Below are 19,124 nucleotides of genomic sequence, written 5' to 3' on the forward strand. Positions count from 1 at the left end.
AAGTCCAGTTCATCAAGGTTGAGAGGTGTATAAGAGCATCTCCAAGAGTTTCCTACTTTGCCTATTTGCCTTCCTAATACTTGTTTTTAGGAAAATAAGAAAAAATCTCTCTCCAACAATTTCTAATCGGAAAAAGTCTACTCCACCCCCTCAACTATGGAAGGTGGTCTACATAACCCCCTCAACTATGAAACCGTCTGTTTTACCCCCTGAACTTTCCAAAACCGTCTAATTTACCCCCTGGGCGGTTTTTCAGGGCGGTTTTGCTACAGTAACAGCGGGTCTGCTACGGTGACAGCGGGTTTGCTACAGTACCGGTGTTTTGAATTTTCCTTTTTTTTTGTTTATTTTCGTTGAATTTTTGAAAAATCATAGTAAATCATAGAAAAATCGTAAAATGAAAAATCTAATTTTATTGGACTCCACATGAGTAGATCTACACAGTGAATATATAATACGGTATGTTTTAGTACAAATTTTTTTGTAGCTTTAGATTAATTGGAAAATCTAATTTTGTCTGTATTCATAAAAGAAATTAAAAACTTTAGGTTACAAAATTTTCCTATTTACAATAAATAATTAGTTAATCAATAGAATTTTTTAAAATAAATATTGCAAAGTATTGAAGTTGCTATGGAATTAATTGATTAACCTAGTATTAAACAAAATCAAAATCCCAGGTCTTTCCAAGTACGCTGGCGGGTTGCCAAAATTTTCAGGCCTTCAGTCCCGGCCCAGACCAAGAACCGGGACTAAAGGGTGGGCAGCAATTTCGGTGCCCGCCCAAAATACTTTTAGTGCCGGCTAGTAACAACAACCGGGACTAAAAACCCTTTAGTCCCGGCTTGTAAGGCGCGCCGGGACTAAAGGATTGGGCCTTTAGTCCCGGTTGAGATTACCAGCCGGGACTAAATGACCTTTAGTCCCGGCTGGTGTTACCAGCCGGGACTAAAGGGTACCGGCCTATATATATCGACTTGTTTTGTTCATCTTCGATCTCGCGCGTCGTCTCTCCGATCCCATCTCCGCCGCCGGCCGCACCCGAGCTTGTCCTCGTCGTCGCCGAGCCCCGCCTCGTCGTCGATCCCGGCCTCGTCTGCCGTCGTCGAGCCCCGCCCGGCGGCCGTCGAGCTCGCCCGCACGCCCGGCCTCGTCTGCCGTGTCGTCGAGCCCCGCCCGCCCCGCCTCCGTCGAGCTCTCGCCCGCCCGCCCGCCGGCCTCGTGATCTCAGCTGCCGTCGTCGAGCCCCGCCCGCCCGGCCTCGTCTGCCGTCGTCGAGCCCCGCCCGCCCGGCCTCGTCGTCGAACTCGCCCGCCCGCCCGGCCTCACTGCCGTCGTCGATTATAATGTTGGATTTTTAATTGTTTTTTAGATAATACTAATAAATAATATTTAGTAGTTTAGTTAGTTTTTTAGATAGTTTTTGATATATGTTAGTTAGATTTTTTTAGTTAGTTAGATTTATTAGATAATTGATATATGTTATACTTAGATTTTTTAGTTAGTTAGATTTATTAGATAATTGATATATATGTTAGTTAGATTGTTAGTTGATATATGTTAGTTTTTTAGATAATTTTTTAGTTAGTTAGAATTTTTAAAATGTATTATCTATTACTAGTTTATCTAATTTCATGTTAGATTTATTTAATTGGATTTAGTAATTATATATTCTATCTCTCTCTATATATATATATCTAGAGAGAGATTCTATATGTGTATACATATGTACTTAATTATTTCTATATGTATATATACATGTACTTATTTCCATAAGTTGAGAGAGAGAGAAAATTGCATCTAGAGAGACATTCTATGTGTTATCACATGCATATCTAGAGATATAGACATATGCACTTATTTCTATGTGTTGAGAGAGAGAGAAAATATATTGTATCATTCTATGTGTATATATATACATGTACTTATTTCCATGTTTTTGGATCGAAAGTGTTTTTGATTCGATTCCAAAGCCTATACCTTATGTAATTCTTATGTTTATCCTTATGAAATATTATGTGTTATTATATTTAATTGGATTTAGTAATTCTATATGTGTTATCACATGTACTTATGTTATGTACCATAATAATTCTATCTATGTGTTATCTTGAAGATACAAATGGCTGCTCCGGATGATAACTTGAGTGATGACATAATGGCGGATATTATCAACGCCGGCACCAATGTGGATGTAGATGACACGAGTCAGTACTTTGCTGATTATGAGGATATCCTGAATATGCCGGTGGTTGAAGATCAACAAATTGTCGCGCAAGAAAATACTGGCGAGGTATATTCGATTATCTATCATCTCTTATAGATGCATGCGTACGTATATTTGTTGTTAATCGTTGTGTTTCTACTCATGTAGCCGGTCTCTGGATCTACATCAACCACCGACAAAAGTAGGAAAGTCCGAGGGCCAAAAAAGCCATTAGAGGGCCGTTTCATAATATCAGAATTCGACACCGACACCGGCAAACCATTGGGACCACATGCTCAGACATATGTCAATCAATGTGGGTTCATTATAAGGGATAGGATCCCAGTTAGTGCTCGTGAATGGAAGCAGAAGATATCCGCTCCTAATGTTAGTTTTGTATCTGATCGTGATAAGAACCTAGCTTGGAGAGATATCACTCAGCATTTCACATTACAAGCAGATGATGCTTTGAAGGAGCTAGTGAGGGATTGGACAATGAAGAAGATGGCAACATTGTTCCAGAGTTGGAAGAAGACATTGTATAAAAAGTTTATCTTGAAGAATGCTACGCCGAATTTCAATGCTAAGGCGTTTGTCAAGTTGGAGTCCCATTGGGATGCCTTCGTAGAATACAAGACATCTCAAGACAGTGAGGAACGTGTGATGAGGAATCGGCAGAATGCCCGACAGAAGCAATACCATCATCGCATGGGATCAGGTGGTTATAGGAGTGCTATTCCCAAGTGGCAGAACCTAGAAGCAGAGATTACTGCCAAGGGAATCATACCTGAAACAATAGAAAAGAACTGGCCTCAACGCGCAAAGAATTGGTTCTACGCTCATGGTGGAAGCCTAGACCCAGACACTGGCAAGCTAATTTTCGGCCAAAAAATTGAGAGAGCAACACAGAGACTAGCTCGTGCTAGGGAAGAAGCTGATAGTGGTGTTTTCAAGCCCAACAGAGAGAAGGATGAATTGACATATGCCCTAGAGAATCCCGAACACGGTGGTCGAACAAGAGGCTATGGGGCGGTTCCGTGGCTACACGCATTCCCAGTAGACAAGGATACCTACAGAAGCCGCCAGAGAAAGAAGGATGAGGAGGCAGAACGAATTCGTGCATTGGAGCAATTTGTTGATGAGTCACGACAAGCATTGCTTGAATCACGTGAACGAGAAAAATCTCTTGAGGCAAGAATGCAGGAGGAGATCAAGAGGCAAGTGCAGCTAGCAATGAGTCAAATGCAATCGCAATCAACGCCGGGAGTCACCATTAGCCCCGTTGGTCAGATGAAAAGCAGTTGTGCTTCTACGGAGCTGCCAGTTATTCAAGACGACGCTGGGTTGCGCTTCCCTGTTGATGACATTACCGAGCCTCTAACAAAATGTGAGCTGCACATTCCAGATGGTAATGCATCAATCATGGTGGCTGTCGGGGTTGTATCTCCAATAGACCGAACGAAGACACCAAGAATCCATGGGTCAGTTATTCAACCTGGATATGCTAGCGTCTCGGTCGATAGAGTGCTCAAAGGTTACAGCAATGTTCCTCTTGACATTGAAGGCGGTGATGGGGAGAAGACACTAGGAGAAACAGAGAAGACATTTATTCAATGGCGCAAACGCTTCATCATCATTCCTGGGGCGCCACCGCTTCCCCTACCTCACCCTAGGTACGAATGAAAGTGAATGAAATATTATTTTCCATTAATTTTCTATTAGCTTCAAAAATAATTGACACACAAATTGTTTTTATAGCAGGGTCTCTCCCCAGCCTAGCCTAATCATTCATTCCCCATCTCATCACAGCGTCGTGGGGGGCGAGACGACTTCATCCCCACGGCGATCGCCAACTCCTACACCGGCCCCATCGCCTCCACAACGATCTCCAACTCCTACACCGGCCCCACCGCCTCCACAACGATCTCCAACATCTCCACGCCGGTCTCCACCAACACCGGCCTCATCGCCTCCACGCCGATCTCCAACACCGCCCCCACCCCCTCCACAGCGACGCACTACAAAGACGTCTAAGGTCCCGGCGGCAAAGAAGATCCCGAGAAAAAGAGTTATTTCTCAAGAAATACTTCCTGAAAAGACTGATGAGCAAATAGCAGCTGAAGAAGACAAAAAAGTAAAAGATTTTTTTATAGATATCAAAAACAAGAGTCAAGCAAAGCTTAAGGAGAAGCCGTACTTTTACATACCACGAGATGTGCTGAGGCAGAAGGTCGATGCTCACAAGAAAAAGATGATTGAACTTCGTAAGCCTTCGCCACTATCAGACTATGATCGCTCCCTCGTGAAGTCACATGATGCAGATAAGAAAAGGAAAAGAGCATCAGGGAAGGATGTCCCACAGCTCGGACAACAGAAGCAACCAATGCAAAATCTTGTTGTTGCTAATGAATATGGTTCCAACATAGAAGTCTATCGACCAGACAACTCTGGAGAAGTGTCGGTTCAAGCCCTTAATGCTTTTTTTAAAGATACTGGTTTAACCTTGGATCAATTGACGGGCAAAGCTCCAATCCAGAACCTGGAAGTTGATACCTGGAAGACTTATAAATATGGCAAAAGTCTGTACAACCCTGTGGCTCTGAATGAACTGGGTACGCAAATGTACTTGCTCAACAAGTGGTACATGCAGGCGTGTGGCAGGGGTGAGCAGTGGATCTTTGTCAGATTTAGAGACCATCATTACTTCCGTGGCGATGACATCTTACATATTAGTTTCGAAGAATTGCATCAACTATTCCACTTGGACGCTCTGGACAAATCAATCATTAGCTCCTTTTGTTTGTAAGTGATTCTTACTTTTATTTAATAAACTCACTTCCATGCGTACGTGTATATAATTATCCTCACATGTAACTTATATTTATATACAGATTCCAGATGTCAGAGCTCCAAAGAATACAAGACACCAGTGTTGGCTTCATTGATCCTTATATCGTATTCAAAACCGGTATTATTATCAAGGAGCGATGGGTATCTGAAGCACAGGAGAATATCATGATGTTCTTCATGAAGCAGCACGACAAGACAACAATACTTTTCCCGTACAACTTTGAGTAAGTGTTAATAATAATGTAGTCTACACATTTTATGTAATATCAATACAACTTATATGCATGTACGTGTGTGTATAAACCAATGCAGTTTTCACTGGATACTCATTGTCATTGAGTTAAACTCAAGTCGGTTACTAATCTTTGACTCGTTGAGAAAAGAACGGGCACTATACCAAGATATGATAGACATTATCCAGGGGTAATTTCGATCTCTCGCGCACAACTATTATTGAATAGACTTTGCCATAATTTATTAACGATCGTACATTATTGGTCGCACAGGGTTTGGAAAGAGTTTATTCGGCAACATTGCAAGGATTGCAAGGCACCACTTAATGTAGTTGAAATACCAGTAAGTTGTACTATATACACTTCCCCACGTGTTTAATTACTATATCGTACTTCAATTTACGTGTGAGATGATGAGAATAATCTTCTTCTCGTACAGTGGTGTTTGCGGCAGCAACCAGGTAATAACTTGTGTGAATACTATGTTTGTGAATTTATCACTGCGCACATAAGAAGAACTCCTGAAGATGTCCTCAGAGTACGCATATATCAATTTTTATTTATTTTTAAATGAATATATATACATATATGTGTATTAATACTTTTCCTTTTATTTCAAATGCAAGACTGAATGGTTGAAACGAAGGGTCATGCAAAAAGACCATCTGAAAGCAGTTCAAGAGTCAATAGCAGGATATCTTCTAGAAAAAGTGCTAAATCCCAACGGCGAGTTCTACTTTGATCTTAAGGAATAAATGATGTAAATTAAATATTTATTGATATCGTTATTTTCGAGAACAAGATTATGAAAGTGTTGTATATATACATATATATATATATATATATATATATATATATATATATATATATATATCTATAATATATATAGTTTCATACTTTATTCGAATATAATAATGCTCAAGATGAGAATTAGATGTAATTATACGCATGCGTGTATTTATATTAGCAGCGTAGAATACGTACATAAAAACATATTATATATTAAACAAATACGTGTAACTAAACTGAAAACAAATTAAACAAAAAAAAAAGAAAAAAAAGGAACCTTTAGTCCCGGTTGGGGTTACCAACCGGGACTAAAGGGTGAACCATTAGTCCCGGTTGGTAATACCAACCGGGACTAAAGGGTGCGCCAGGTTCGCTCGGCTGGAGGGCCTTTAGTCCCGGTTGGTGTTACCAACCGGGACTAAAGGTCCCTCTTTAATTCCGGCTCGATGACCCGGGACTGAAGGTTCCACCTTTAGTCCCGGGATCGTTGTCCCGGCGCGGTAACCGGGACTAAAGGCTGTTACCGCCCGGGACAACAAGTCCATTCTGTAGTAGTGCTGATGTCTGCAGATAGCCTTTGCTGATTGCTTGCATATGTGTTCGTATATACACAAGTGCATGGCACTGTAGCTGATGTTGATTGGTACTGGCCGGCTGCATGGTGTTTTGAGAAAGAAGAAAAAATTTAAATTATATGACACAAGTGCACAAATCTGATTTCGAGAGAATGAAAAATTGTTTATAATCGAACTTAGGACAAACAAAGTACTGATTGCAATTTGAAGCTGAAAAAGTACTTATGCTAATAAATACATAGAAGTCCTATGAACTTAATATTTATCAGAAAAATACTGCCAGAGGTGCTCGATGAGGTCTGCTTTTAACTGGTGGTGTATTTCCTTGTCTCTGATCTTTTATGCGCTTCAATGAATTCATCGAGGGTGCGATTACTCTCATGAGAAGGTTCCACATTTTGGCCACCGTAATCGAACCGCTCAGTAGGGTCAACGACTCCCGCATCTTCGACAATCATATTGTGCATAATGACACAAGCTTTCATGATGTTGCCCAGTGTCTCCGTGTCCCATAAACGAGCTGCTCCTCAAACAATGGCGAACCTTGATTGCAGAACCCCAAAAGCTTTTTCGACATCCTTCCTCGCTGCTTCCTGTGCTTTGGCAAAATATTTGTTCTTGTTCCCCATAGGCTGAGAGATGGACTTCACTAAAGTAGCCCATGATGGGTATATACCATCGGCTAGATAATAACCCATCGTATAATCATGACCATTTATGATATAATTCACCTCAGGAGCTCTGCCCTTAGCCAGCTTAGCAAATAAAGGAGACCGGTGAAGCAAATTGATGTCATTATGAGACCCAGACATTCCAAAAAAGACATGCCATATCCAAAGATCGCTGGAAGCAACAACCTCCAAAATAATAGTGGGCTCCTCCATATGCCCCTTGTACTGACCCTGCCACTCTACAGGACAATTCTTCCACGCCCAATGCATACAATCGATGGACCCTAACATACCAGGAAAACCATTTTGCTCATCGAGTGCCAGTAAGCGTGTTGTGTCAGCCTCATTAGGATATCTCAGGTATTCTTCTTCAAATAAATCAACAACTGCAGCAACGAACCTACGTAGGCTCTCAATTGCGGTACTTTCTCCAATGCGAACATACTCATCCGTAGCATCAGCTAGAACTCCATATGCTAGCATACGAAATGCTGTTGTGACTTTCTGAAAGCAACTTAATCCAAGAACATTGGCTGCACTCCTTTTTTGGACAAAGTAGTCATCGTATGATTCTACAGCATTCATTATGTGTACGAAAAGGTCCCGACTCATCCTATACCTGAAATTAAAAAATAAAATAAATGTTAGAATAATTACTTAGCGTACTAGTGATCATATCACAAGTGAATACGCACAAACCTCCTACGGAATAAATCTGGGCCATATGTCGGATCATCAGCCAAGTAATCTTGAAACATCCTTTGGTGCCCGCCTTCTCTATCTCGATAAATAACTTTATGCTCTAGAACAGAACCACCATGACTTTTTTTTATTTGAATATGTTTCAACAATTGCAGTTGCTGACATGATGAGATAATTATCGTCGTCTGATGAGGAATCTTCTAATTCTCTTTGCAAGAGAGATTTGCCAAACGCCATGATTCTACCGAGGCGAGAATCCTGATGTTGGCGTTCTGAGATGAAGAGGGGGGAACTGGGAAGGGATAAAGCAAGCAGTGACGATTTGGAATCGGTTGCTGCTCCGTGTTCGCTTTGGGTTGCTGCTCCGTGGTCGCTGCTTGCTGGCGGGGGAGATAAACGTCCGTCTACGCTTGCTGCTCCCCGGTTGGGTATTCTGGGACTGGATAGACGTCTACACCTTGCCGTGTAGAAGCAGCAGTAGTACTCGTGTCGCTGGCTGGAAGGAGGCGGCAGCCGGCTGGGTGGTGGCTGCGTTGGCTGGGACTTGGCGGCAGCGGTAGGGAGATCGTGGGCTCAAGGTACGGCACGCCGATATGTTTCCCGTGACAAAAAAAACAAAAAAAGCCAGAAAAAGTTGATGTGAGCCTTAATTTAATTTTTTAGATGTCATTTATTAGAAACTTTTGGAGATAACTATCTTTTTCCCTCCCAATATCTTTTTAGGAGTTGCCAAACTACAACTTTTTAGGAGAAAAAAATAGGAAACTCTTGGAGATGCTCAGTCGATTGATTTTGTTCTTGTAACACTTGAACCAACCGCCACTCTAAAAAATTGCTCTGCCAATTGCATCTTGTCTTGCTGTGTAATTGCTACTCCATCTTCACTGTTGCATTGATGAACGTTTTCTTTCTCCTTGCATTTGCATGAATTTGAAACAGCCTTGTGTTGGAATCTCCTTTCTGAATCCAAGTGAGTCTAGAATGTTGCCTGGCCTTTGCCTTCTGAATAACTGCTAGGCCCATTGATTTTGCCTTGAGAAATTTCTTGAACTCCAGCTCCTCCGCTGAAAGGTTTCGTCGTTCCTGTTCTAAGTATAATAAACCACTCATTCAAGGAGGGTCGCTCCCGCAAAAGAACTGTAGGTGAAAGATATCTCAACTGCAAAAACCAGGTGCAATGACTAAATGTAAGGAATTCTTAAAGCTATTTTAGGTTTCACAAGAAGTATATATGTAAATCAGGGTAGAGAATAATTTCAGAATAAAAATCTTGCATCCACATAATTGCCCTATCCCATCTCTGTCATTGAAGACAACGGCTACTGGAAGGTACGCCAATCGCCAACAAAGAAGAAAAACACAAAGAATGGTGTGCTAAGGATAAGATAGTCATTTCCGTCGGAGTCACCTAACTTGATTCTTTCTTAGCTGATGTTACCAGCTACTGCTTCAAGACTCCAATTTGCTCCGGTCCTTCTAAAAGTCTGTACAACACAACACCTCATGACTTTACTTTTTTATATATCATACTATAACCAAAAGTGTTTCGGACAAGCTCTGTCTGGTACTTTTTGTTACGAAGCATTTTTATAGCTTTATTAGAAAGACAACTATATACAATCCTGGTTGATGCTCCTATTTTACAGGTTTTACCCTGGCAAAAAGCTATGGATCTGAATGGCGGATGGCAGATGGCGGATAAGTATAGCTCCTATTCTGTAACTTTCCCATAAGAATTCTTTAAAAAGGATCAACTATGGGTATAAGTATAAATTGCCCTTTTTTGCTCCCATGCTTATGCATGTCCGCACAAGTTCACCATCAAAGGTATATACAATTCAAGGCACACCAAAGGTGACAAAAAATGAAGCAAGACTACACTGCTAGGTCGTTGATTGGAGAGCCCAAAATTAAGAGTGCTAAGCCCGATTGGTTGCTCTGGTTGGTGAGGTGTCATCATTAACGACATCCTTATCACTAAAACATCATAAGAAAATAATTTTCTTCTTCCTTTTGCTCTTACATTTCAGTGGCTATCTATGTCCACGTTAGGAGATTTAAGTGAGCCCTGCTCCCCTCAGTCAGCTTCGTCTCTGGCCATGGTGCCGATGCATTTGGTCCCCAAAAAAGTTGTGAAGTCCTAAACCGCTTGGGGACCGTCACCGTCGCCAAATCGTTGGGAAATACGGGCAGCGCTCCGTGTCCACACCGTACCCCGTGCCCTCGTCCTCCACCGAGCAAAGTGACGAGGCTACCTCGGCGTAGTAGGGGGACCGAGCCCCAATCGCGGCATCTCGTGGAGTCCTTGCCATCGCCCATCCCATCAGGTCGTTCGATTGGAACTGCCCGTGCAAGGACGGGAGGAATTGATGGGACGCGGATGGCGGGCGACGCCCAATACACTGCACCGGAAGATGGCCGGTCGGCAGATGGCGGATCGGCTCAATGGCGCGACGCCATTTGTGCGACCAAGGGCAGTCCCAATGCTAGAAACTACATATAGTTTCTATACCTATTAATTATCATAGACACTATATATAGAAATTATGGTCCCAATGGATAGTTTCTACAGAACAATTTTTTATCCAATCATATACATTCTCTCTCCATTCTCTACCAATCACATCCCTTAATGTCTTGGTTCTCGTGTAGACATGGTTTCTAACTTAGACCTGGTTTCTATGATTTTTGCTCTCTCTCTTCAATAACTACCTTGCCACATCAGCAAAACGCTTAGGTGGTAGTATAATTAATGTCCATAGAAACTATAGTGGTTTCTGCATTGGGAGTGCCCTAATGCTTCACCACACGGTCCATTCCTCGCCTGTGGTTAATTGGAACTGAAGTCTGCCCATGCATGACGGGACTGGATTTGGACTTTCTACATTTATTTGTTCTCATCCGTACTTAGTTCCCTCTGGATATGGATGTCAAGTAGTGGAGTACTTCAAATTCAAGAGGATGAAATTGACATGACGTAACTGGGATCAAGGAGCAATCCAAAACAAATAGGTCACGTAGGCCCCCAATCTATTTTTTTTGGGTATTATTATCAAATTGGTTCCCAATCTTCCGTGCTGAGGATTTGAGTGTGTTGGAATGGCATGCGAACGCAAGGGATGCGTATGCCTGTGTTGATGCAAAAGTGGATATGCAAACACAAAGGGCTAATACCCGAATCGATATCCAAAGCGTGCCAGTCGATTTGACCTGCTAATCGACAAGGATGAAGATATGAGTACTTTGGTCCTGACAACAGCGATACGCCCGGAAGTCACGGCCAAGAGGTGCTCACGCGGAACTCGAGAATCGCCGAAGGTCGCACTAAAACGATGCAGCTCGCCGAATCAATGAGAACTCGTAAAAAGGAAAAATATGCAAATTGACGAAGTCGCCGAAAAGTAAGTAGATGCAAATAGGAGTAAAAGTTGGTTTTTGTTATTGATTTTTTTTTACATTGCCCCTTACTCCATATTTATACCCTGATCTAAAGAGACACAACCGAACACAACTAGGACACCAAGCCCATATCTAAGGAAACACGTGACTCTTACATGAACCATACTCTAACAAATATAGAAAAGGAAATCAACTCCTATCTATTTCCCTGTCCGCCTCAATTACGATGAAAATCTCGCCATCTTCCTTCCCATCGGCATATCCCCTGTTTCATCGGCAGTAGTCTTCAAGTCTTCCTTCATCGGCATACTCACTGCTGCATCGGCAGTAGTCTTCAAGCCTTCATCGGCATACTCACTGCTGCATCGGCAGTAGTCTTCAAGCCTTCCTTCATCGTCATACTCACTGTTGCATCGGCAATAACACCTCCAACCTCATCGGCAACGCCCGAGTCTAAACCAACCTTTCCATTGACCATCACCAGCTATCGGCAACCATCTTTACAAGCTGGCTTTCATCGGCTATCAAAGTACACAGTAACTTTCCCCTTGCCGATTAGTCCACTCCGATCATCATCACGTACAAAAAACGGTGTCAACACATGCCCCCCAATTTCGGAGTATAAAACCATTAATGCTCCGAAATTTACTCCAGATAACGCTTGTCTTTGCCCGATTACCGTAACTCATTCTCCAAGCCAAAACTTGATTTGTTATCAAATCCAATCAAATCTAATCTTGATTCACGCACTTCAGTAAATATCGCACAATCGCCAACCACTCTTGCCTTGATTATGGTCAAGATACCGAAACAATAACCCATCGGCAAGATCTTAACATGATAATGCTGCCATTTTCAGAATTAAAACATTCTGTATCGATATCTCTTCCAAGTCATGATTACTTGTCATCAACTCATATGTACAATCCCCTGATTATCGCGCGAACAGTTACCATATCCATCTGAACCGCCTTGACCTATATGCGCGCGACATAGAGATAAGTCCAAAATACCCTTATTCCGGGCGGCTTATAAATAGATTTCTCCGGAACCCTCATTTTCTACCTTCAGCCTCCAATCCTTGGCATTCTCTCTCTCCGGCGGCGACTCCGACGAACAACTGCGTGACCTTAACCAACAAGAACTCTTCTCCGGTGCTAACTTCAAGTCCCCGGCTCGTACCTCCATCTTCCTCAAGACAATGGCCATCAACTTCGACGTCTCCGCGGTTCGCTCCACTTCCATTACCTTTTACTTTGATCTTTTTGCAAATTCATTCAGTTGGTGATTTTTCCTTTCTTCTGTTCTCTAGATTCTATAACCTTAGGAACTGCGCAACAAATTAGTTATCCCAACCGATCAGCCGCACGTCCAATGCCTTGGACCAATGGGCAACCCAGATCCAACCGATCTGATCAATGCAGAGGTTAACAGAATCCCCTTTAGAGCCCAAAATTTCTCTCTGAATTTGTGGAAAGACACATTCCGATCTTGGCCCAAAACCACCAAAGGGTGGAAAGATTGGTACTTGAGGGTTAATAGATCGATGCAAGTATACTGGGCAGAACGAAAGTTAGACCAATGCATTAGGCTATCTATTGCCGATATGCAGAAAAATGAATCAATGATAATTGCAGCTGCTTATTTCTGGTCAGACACGACCAATACTTTTATGTTTGGACATGGCCCAGCTACTCCTACCCTTGCCGATATCCACATGCTTACTGGCTTGGACATTTCAACTGCCGATGAAGGCTCCATCTATGGTAGAAAGTCTGAATATAGGGTGAATACCCGCAACATCGGCGGTTGGACGGGATACATTCAAGAATACCAGAAGACCGGGACACTTAACCAGAGGGAACATGCCACATTCCTGAATATGTGGTTAGAAAAATTTATCTTCTGTGGTCGATCAGTAGGACCAACCAACGCCTTCCTCCCTGCAGCTGAACTTTTGGCTAATGGCGTAAGGTTTCCTCTTGGCCGATACCTTCTGAGCTCCACTTATCATCTTCTTCATCAAGTGTCTCAGAAACTTTTGCTTGGCGAACCCATCGGCAACCTGGGAGGCCCGTGGTGGTTTATCAACATGTGGCTGAATGCCCATATGCACAAACGTTTGCAATGGGACTTTTTTGCTCAACAATTCCCACGAGAAATTGCTGAAGACTGTGTGCTTGGGGATGATGAATCGGCAACACGCTCACCCCTCAATTTTGGTGAAGCCATAATTGTCCTTCCTGGAACAGAAGCCAACGAAGACCAAATCGGCAGATTCTTTCAAAGCTTCTACAATGGTCTTTCTCGTGATCATAGGGCCTGGATGCCTTATATTGACGAAGAAAACAGATTCCCCCTTCTTTTCAACTTTGCCGATGACATTCTGAATCAAGATAATGAGCTCATGATGGCTATCATCACTCCCAGGGCAATTCCAGTAAACACATTCGGCAGCGGGAAAAACACCAACATTACGTATGAATTTTACAACCCATCGGCAGTACCCCGCCAATTGGCTTTTGGGCAACTGCCAATCAAACTCTGCTTTGCCGATGTGATCAAACCCAGGGAAACAATCACCTGCGGAACAGATTGGAACAAGATAGTACAACTCTCCCCCGATGCCGATACTACAGATGTTGATATATCCACCTGGACACCAATATCTTTCATCACCGAGTCATATAAGCAATGGTGGTGAGAGTGGAAAGAACAACTGTTCGCAACTTCTGCTCACACATATCGGCACATGATCGACCCTGAATATGCCATCCCTGACGACGCAGTAAGTTTCTTTTAACTCCCTTCTGCTTTTCCCTTCATATATCAGTAATTGATTCTCTTGTAACAGGTTAACAATCCAGCACCATCGGTGAGTAAAAGTGGGAAACCCTTCAATCTTCGGCCTGTTTCCCCAACATCACCGATCGGCTACAACGCTCCCACCTTAGCCGCTTTGACCCACCAGAAGATTCGTACCAAGACCATCACTTCTAAGTCCAAATTGGCTACATCCAGGGCTACTCCATCGGCTGCTGCTACAACCTTGGTCAAGGCATTCAAGGTAACAACCTTGTTTATTTTTACTTATGCCGATCACAAACTGTATTAACCTTAATCATCAGGGGGTAAGAGCTGCTACTGGATCGTCATCGGCAATTCCGCCGATATCAAGCACCACTTCTTTCGATGAACCTTCAGAGGTAGCTTCTTGACTTTACATTTTATCTGTTAAATATCATATCTTACACTTGTTTTGCAGCAACAATTGGGTACATCGGCAAACGTACCAGATGTCCAAGCTTCACAACCAACAAGTGTCGATGCCCCCCAGCCAATCGTTGCCGATGCCCAAGCAAAGCGCAAAGCTTTAACAGATACTGAAGCACAGCCAAAACGACAAAGGTCTATGCCGATCCCTACATCTGCCCCAATGTCATTGGTTATCATACCTCAAGAGCCAACCACCGATGAAGTCACAGAGGATATCCCATCGGTAAGCTCAGCCAATCCCCCACACGACATACTCCAGGTTGCTTCCTCCAGTCAAGCACAGGAAATTGCCTTGAAACAGGTAAACCGATCAACCTAGCTGATCTACAATACTCATACTTACCCTTAACTGATCTCCTTTTCTCTCTCTCAGGAACAAGATTCCCCGAACAGCCTATTTTCCTTTGCCATTGACATTTCTGACGACGATGTAGAGGAGACAAGTTCTTCCCTTGCACTGGGAACAATATCGGCAGAAACTAAATTCAAGTTGGAAGCCCTCCTGAACTTGCTACAGCAGGGTACCGCCCAACTGGTAGATGACTCGGACCCCGCAAAGGCAATTTTCAAAACAATTCGTGGCCAGGTCCCTGCCGATGTTGAAGAAGTACTCTTCCCAGCAGCTCATTTAGAAAGCCGCCAACTGCAATATCAACGGGCTGCTCAGCGCATTGCCGATAGAGCAGCTCAAGCTCAACTCAAAGAAGAGATGCTACAACTGAAACAAATTGCTGATGAGAAGCACAAGGGCATCGGCAACTTGCAGACTTCGGGTGCTGAACTTAAGCAGAAAATCTTGGATTTATCAGCAAGGAAAATGGCTCTATTGGCTGAATTAAAAGAAGTCGATGCAGCCTTGACTCATGCTCAACAAGAAGAAAGCCAGTTACCCAATGCCGTCAAAGCCCTTCAGCAAGAAAGAGATATCCAGGCTCGCAAAGCTTTGGCCATGAAGAAAAAACTTAAGCCTATGGAGGGTACTGCCGATGACGATATCAAAGAAATGGAGGAAGCCGACCAGATTCGCCTGCGTGCGATATTAGCTATCCAATCCTTGTTGAACTTGTAATCTTATTTATTGTATCGGCACTTTATGAGACATTGACATCCTTGCATAATTCTAGCCGATAGTACTGTTATCGGCACTTATACTTTTATGCATCTATCCAGATACTAGGGTAATATTTCTTTAAATATTTTCCATTTAACGCTCTGGGAAACACAACCCCTTCGAGGGTTTCTAAAATATATGCATTACCAGGAACAGACTGATTTATCCAATATGGACCTTCCCAATTAGGAGACCACTTTCCAAACTTTGAACTTTTAGTCCCAATCGGTAAAATCAATTTCCAGACCAGATCTCCATCGGCAAACTCCTTTATTTTCACCTTCTTGTCATACCATCTGGCTATTCTTTTCTTATTTTCTTTGATACTAACTAAAGCCCTTAACCGATGACCCGCCACATCTTCCAACTCATCCTTCATAAGAGTATTATAATCATCGGCTGTCAGCTGATTTTGAGAACGTATTCGTCTAGAGCCAACTTTAATTTCCCAAGGCAATACTGCATCGTGTCCATATACTAACTGATAAGGCGTTACTTTGGTTGCACCATGACATGACATCCGATATGACCACAAGGCTTCATTTAATACTGTATGCCACCTCCTAGGATTTTCTTCAATTTTGCGCTTAATGAGTTTGATGATCCCTTTGTTAGAAGCCTCAGCTTGACCATTAGCTTGAGCATAATATGGAGAAGAATTTAAAATTTTAATTCCCATACCTACAGCAAACTCATCAAATTCTCCTGATGTAAACATAGTGCCCTGATCGGTAGTGATAGTCTGAGGAATACCAAATCGGTAAACAATATGCTCTTTCACAAAATCAATCATATTGACCGATGTCACCTTTTTTAAAGGAATTGCCTCAACCCACTTTGTAAAATAATCGGTAGCAACCAGAATAAATTTATGTCCTTTACTCGATGGCGGATAAATCTGACCAATGAGATCAATAGCCCATCCCCGGAACGGCCACGGTTTGATTATAGGGTTCATAGCCGATGCAGGCGCTCTTTGAATATTACCAAACTTTTGACACCCCTGGCATCCTTTAAAATATTTAAAACAATCTTCAAGAATAGTCGGCCAATAGTACCCATTCCTTCTGATCATCCATTTCATCTTGAAAGCCGATTGATGCGCCCCACATACTCCTTCATGAATTTCACCCATCAAGCTTTTCGATTCATCATCGCTAACACATCTAAGTAAAACTCCATCTATAGTTCGATAATATAATTCATCATCGAGGAGCACATACTTGGTAGCTTGGAACCTTATACGTCTCTCAACCTTTCTATATGGATCCTTTAAATAATCGACAATCTCTTTCCTCCAATCATCGGTATCAACTGCCGATGTTAGCACTTCCTGAATAGGCTGATACCCTGAAGCATGCAGAGCTAGTCGATTAGCTTCCTCATTATGCAATCGAGAGATATGTTCAAGACGAAAATCTCTAAATCCTTTCAACAATTGCAAACATCTTTCATAATACGAAATCAAAGCTTCACTTCGGCATTCATAAATTCCAGCCAATTGATTTATAACTAGCATAGAATCACCAAAGATTTCAACAACATCGGCACGTATCTCCTTCAGTAATTCTAACCCTTTTATCAAGGCTTGGTATTCAGCTTGATTGTTTGTCGCTGTAGCAACAATCGGCAATGAAAACTCATACTTCCTTCCTTGAGGTGAAATTAACACAATGCCGATACCTGCTCCTTCACCACATGTGGACCCATCGAAGAAAAGTGTCCAGGGAGCAACCTCCAGAGAGTCCACTGTATTACAATGCTGAGTGACAAAGTCAGCCATCACTTGCCCTTTAACTGCCTTAGTTGATTTGTAACGTAGTTCAAATTCTGATAATGCCAAAATCCATTTGCCGATTCTACCACTTAATATCGGCATCGACAGCATATACTTGACCACATCGTCTTTGCATATGACCGTACATTCGGCAGATAACAAATAATGCCTTAATTTGACACAAGAAAAGTATAAACACAGACACAATTTTTCGATGGCCGAATACCTCGTCTCAGCATCCACTAATCTTCTGCTCAAATAATAAATAACACGTTCTTTCCCTTCAAATTCTTGAATAAGAGCTGAACCGATAACTGTATCATCAGTTGACAAATATAACCTGAAAGGCTTCCCATGTTGAGGTGGAACTAGCACTGAAGGATTTGATAAATATTTCTTAATTTCATCAAGGGCTAATTGCTGTTCAGCTCCCCATACAAATTCCTGATCAGCTTTCAATTTAAGTAGTGGGCTGAAAGCCTTGATCTTACCCGACAGATTAGATATGAATCTTCTAATGAAATTAATCTTACCGATCAAAGATTGCAATTCAGTCTTATTGGCAGGAGCAATCACCTTGTTAATTGCATCAATAGACTTCCTACTGATTTCAATGCCCCGCTGATGCACCATAAAACCCAAGAATTGTCCTGCCGATACACCAAATGCACATTTATTAGGATTCATCTTCAATCCATGCTTCCTTGTGCACTCCAATATCTTTCGCAGATCGGCTAAATGTGTTGTGATATCTCCAGACTTAATTACCACATCATCAATGTAGATCTCCACTAATGTGCCGATGTACTCATGAAAAATAAAGTTCATAGCTCTTTGATAAGTAGCACCGGCATTTTTCAAACCAAACGTCATGACTATCCACTCAAACAACCCCACATGACCTGGACATCTGAAAGCAGTCTTGGGAATATCTTCTTTAGCCATGAATATTTGATTGTAACCTACATTACCATCCATGAAGCTGATAATTTGATGTCCAGCCGCAGCATCAATCAACAAATCAGCAATCGGCATTGGATAGCCATCCATCGGTGTGGCTTTGTTGAGATTCCTGAAATCAATACAGACACGAAGTTTTCCATTTTTCTTATAAACAGGAACCACATTAGAGATCCACTCTGCGTATCGACATTGCCGAATAAACTTTGCTTCAATTAATTTAGTTATTTCGGCCTTAATGTCAGGAAGTACATTAGGGTTGCATCGGCGCGCTGGCTGCTGATGTGGCCGAAATCCAGATTTGATAGGTAACCGATGTTCAACTATTGATCGGTCTAATCCAGGCATCTCAGTATAATCCCAAGCAAAACAATCTTTATACTCTTTTAACAAATCAGTTATTCGCTGCTTACACTTGGAATCTAACTTAGCACTAATAAAAGTAGGTCTTGACCTATCGCCATCACCAATATCTACTTCTACTAAATCATCTGCCGATGTGAACCCTTGACCTAATTTTCCATCATCGGCAAACCTATCCATTAAAACTCTTCTTCAGAACCGACTGCTTGGAT

At 42.2% G+C, this 19,124-nt stretch overlaps 1 pseudogene; it reads right to left on the reverse strand.

The window, feature by feature from the left end:
• Positions 1 to 6,908: 6,908 nt before the first annotated feature.
• LOC136467962 (uncharacterized) lies at positions 6,909 to 10,338 on the reverse strand (annotated as a pseudogene).
• Positions 10,339 to 19,124: the final 8,786 nt, after the last annotated feature.

This window comes from Miscanthus floridulus, chromosome 1 (assembly GCF_019320115.1).
Source record: "Miscanthus floridulus cultivar M001 chromosome 1, ASM1932011v1, whole genome shotgun sequence".
NCBI classification, from domain to species: domain Eukaryota; kingdom Viridiplantae; phylum Streptophyta; class Magnoliopsida; order Poales; family Poaceae; genus Miscanthus; species Miscanthus floridulus.